At 45.4% G+C, this 4,035-nt stretch overlaps 1 pseudogene; it reads right to left on the bottom strand.

Moving 5' to 3' along the window:
- Positions 1-1,941: 1,941 nt before the first annotated feature.
- On the bottom strand, positions 1,942-3,100 carry LOC146959928 (thrombospondin type-1 domain-containing protein 7A pseudogene; annotated as a pseudogene).
- Positions 3,101-4,035: the final 935 nt, after the last annotated feature.

The raw sequence follows: 4,035 nt of genomic DNA, 5'->3' as shown, positions 1-4,035 counted from the left end.
ACGGAGCTGACACCGGCGTAAATGTCTTTAATAAACACTCGTAACAGCACTACAACAACACTAACACAATAAAACACAACTTAATAGCTCTTTTGGATCGGCAAAAAGCACTGTCAAGTGTCGGCAATAGGGCTCTAACGGCCGGTTGCTATGGTTGCGATCAGAATTTTAAAAAATAGAAGAAGAAGCTGTCGAGTCATTTCCGGTCAGTGCGCAGCGGCAGTGTTTGATTTGAGATGGTACTAGCCTGTCGAAATTAGTGCACTGCACAAGGCAGTGCACTGCCTTACAGTGTACTGTAAAGCAGTGCACTGAGAGAAGTATGCGATTTGAGACACACCACAGTACACCATAGAAGGGTTTTTTGTAGAACCTCTCATTGGGGGTTCTGGGTGTAACCCAGATGGTTCTAGGTATAACCCTTTATGTTGGGTTCTAGGTAGTATCCTCCAAAAGGGTTCCAGATGGAACCTTTATAAAAGGTTCTACCAGGAGCCAAAAAGGGTTCTCCTATGAGGACAAGCCGAAGAACCTTATATGGTTCTACTTAGCACTTTTATTTCTAAGAGTGTAAAAAACCTGACACAGAAGCTATTTTCTACTCTGTACTAAAAGTTGTGATGAGGTGTAAAACAACAATGTTGATACCCTTGAAATGTTTGAAATTTGAAATTATTTTTGGACATCATGGGAAGTGCATCCATCCATCTGGCTTGTCCTCAGAGCATTGCTCAAAAGCCAGCAACTGTGATAGCAGTATGGGGCTCCATTAGTGCATTAACACTGAACCATATACAGTTGAGAGTTGGGAGCAACACGTGCTACTAAGTAAACCCATTTTCTGCAGTAATTCCCATGTGCTACTGTGTTCTTAAACCTCCAAATCTAATTCATCTTCATCCATGAGTCCCAGTCAATGCTCCTGATAAACCAGGCTACGTTACAATTCTTTTTTGGATTTTTTGCTCAGATCAGATTTTTTGTTTGGCTGTTCACATCACCATCTAAAATATGGCCTGTATCAGATACCAGTGTGAACGGTTCTGAACTGACCCGCATGCGCAAAAGAACAATAACAGCGACACCAGGCACAGCAGCTGTTGTACAGGAAACATAGAGAGAATGGGTATTTTCACTTTCATTTTTGAAATGTCTGTTAAGTGGAAGCTGGAGAATGTCTAAGCAGCTGCCGAGGAGGAAAAGAGTGAAGTCAAGGAGCCAAACTCTGTGTTTTAGTTTCAGTTAGGCTACCATTACTTTAGTTTGTACCTATATAGGAATAAACCTCCTAAAGTGTCTCAACCTGCTGGGCAGCATTCGGTTTATTAAGAAACAACATCAACAAGTTATTAAAACCCAAAGTTTAACAGCACATGTCCTTTTGTATTTATAATCTCCTCCTTCAGCCTCACGTTCTCACTACAGCTGCTCCTCAAATTATCCAACGTTTTATCAAGCCGTTTTTTTATTGCTCTGTGTGTGTATGTGGTCCTGCTGCTGCTTCTTAAAACAAAACCTAGAGTAAACATTGTAAAGTGACACTGAACACTGGTCACACTGGGGTCGCATTGGAAAAAATCAGATCTGAATCTGATTCAGGGCCATGTCAGATTCAATGCGACTTGTGCTGTTCACACTGTCAAAAGCAAATCAGATATGGGTCACATATGAGCGAAAAAATGGGATTCGGGTCACTTGTAACTGCAGAGTGAACGTAGCCTATAGTGCTTGTGGGTTGTCCATGTTAGTTCGCCTCATTTTTGTGGACACAGCATCTCACCAGCAGCATGATGAAACACCTTCAGTTTCTCTAGCCCAAAGCCTTAACATTTTACATAAAAATATTGCAAATATTAATATTACAGTGAACCTTGTAGTAACAGATCATCATAAATGAAGCCTGGTTATGACACATGAGGATCTGGTTTCAGTCATTCTTACCTGAGAGCTTCAACATCCCCACTCTTGTGGACACACGCAACTTCTCTGGTCTGGTATCCGACCTGCAGGTCCCAGAACTTCCCTCCTGGCCGGTTCTGACGGTTCCTGATCCTCTTCTTCTTCATGAGTTCTTTTGTCCGAGGATCCTTTGACTTGCCTCTTTCCCTTAACTTCTCTCTAACTTTCTCTCTGATTTTCTCTCTTTTCTCCTTGTTTTTAGCCTTTTTCTGTCGTTTGGGCCTGTCTGGTTTCCTGTTTACACCACCCAGTTTCCTGTTGTGTCTGGATGGTTTGTCACCATCTCTAGGTGGTTTATTACTGTCCTTGGAAAATCTATCTCCTTCTCTGTGCTGGTTGTCACCCTCTCTGATCTGTTTGTCCCCTCCTTTCGATTGTTTCTCGTCCTCCCCGGACTGTCTGACACCCTCCTTGGACTGCTTGTCAGTCCCTGTGGGTGATTTGGCCATCTCTCTGGCCGGTTTGTCACCCTCTTTGGAGAGTTTTTCACTTTCCCGGGTTGGTCTAATAGCTTGTCTGGCTTCCCTCGATAGTGGGACTGAGCAGGGCCCCCATGGTCCCACTCTAAGGCTATAGAGGCTCTCCTCTCCCTCACACTGCCCTGGCTGGCATGTCTGAAACTCAGTCAGGTTTGGGCAGGCCGCTCCACCAAACAGTGGTGGAGCCAAAATGAAGCGGATCCGGTTCTGTAAACCCCACCCACAGGTTCTCGAACAGGACGTCCATGGGCTGAATTCAGACACCACACAGTCCCGGGGGCAGGGAATAAGACAGGCCTGTTCTAGCCGCGGTTTGGGTTCGAAGTATTCACAGATTGCGTCCTCCGCAGGCTCGCCGTTCACTTTCTGCACACATCCCACCTCGCGGGTCTGAATGCCCTCCTCTCCCCGGGTGCACACGGCGGGCCGCTGCACCCCGGCGCTGCGCATCGATACCGGCACACACTGGTTCCAGGCACCCAGCTGCCAGTCGTACAGATCCTTGTGCCAGTCGCACACTCTGAAGCAGCTCTGCTGGTTGTCCGGTCGTTCCGCCTGGTCACAGTTGGTGTGCAGAGTGGTCCAGCCTTCGGAGTGGGCGCACCACACCGCTCTGCTCTGGCTTCCTCCAGGACCGCACTCGCTGCCCATACATCGACCCCACGGACCTGGAAAGAGGAAAATGGCAACGGTGAGAGAAAGGTCTAAATGAGACCGACAAGAATGAGAATCACTGTGTCTACCATTGGTCCAAACACGCTGAACAAAGGTTTGCAATTTGAGGTTGCCACTGAAGTCACAGTTTTTACATAATACATCAGCAGTGGGAATGGGTTTGTGTCACAGGGACAAGTTTATGACACAGTAAAACCGACCCTACAGTAACAACATAAATGTCATAATATTAATGCAGAAGTAAGCGATCCGGTCGTTTTGGCTAACTTCTTGTCAGCCGATGGAGTTAGCAGTCCCCGCCCTCGTCCCTGCGTCACCACATGCACGCGCATCCCTTGGCTGCACACACAGAGAGGACCGCCCCTTTATGCCGTTCTCTCTCCTCATTGGATAAAGGTTGTAGGATGCAAGGAAAGTTTTCTCCTCGGCTTACAGCAGAGCAGAGTGACTGACAGACCCGTGTTTCGGACCAAACACTCTATGTAAGTGATTGCCGTCGGAAGATAGAACTATTTAAGACTTATATTAGCACAAACATTCCGCTTACTTCTGCTTTAACCAGAGCATTTTAGAATTTTGTGATTTTTTTTTGTTTGTTCTATTTTGTTAGATGTTCCTGCCAAGTTGAAAAAGTCTTGATGCTATAAATAAACTGATGTGGTACTTTTATGCATTAAAAACCTATAAACGGGCGAGTGGCCACCCGGAAGGTTAAATCTGAATAAAAGATTATGTTCAATTTTGCCATTGGGTGGTCGACCTTTATCACATACTATATAACATGCCAGTTAGGACAATGCAGAATGGTGATAAAGCAAGCTGTTTCATGGCAAAGGATCAATATTTTTCACCATTCCACAAAAACTCACAGTTGTCACTGTGGAGCTTCATCAGTTTTTTTTTTTTGTTGTTTTTTTGTCAA

The sequence above is a fragment of the Trachurus japonicus genome, unplaced genomic scaffold, assembly GCF_045865225.1.
Source record: "Trachurus japonicus isolate A0001 unplaced genomic scaffold, Traja_1.0 AP030886.1".
Classification (NCBI taxonomy): domain Eukaryota; kingdom Metazoa; phylum Chordata; class Actinopteri; order Carangiformes; family Carangidae; genus Trachurus; species Trachurus japonicus.
The sequence above is the reverse complement of the archived record's forward strand: the minus strand, read 5'-3'. Positions and strand labels throughout refer to the sequence as shown.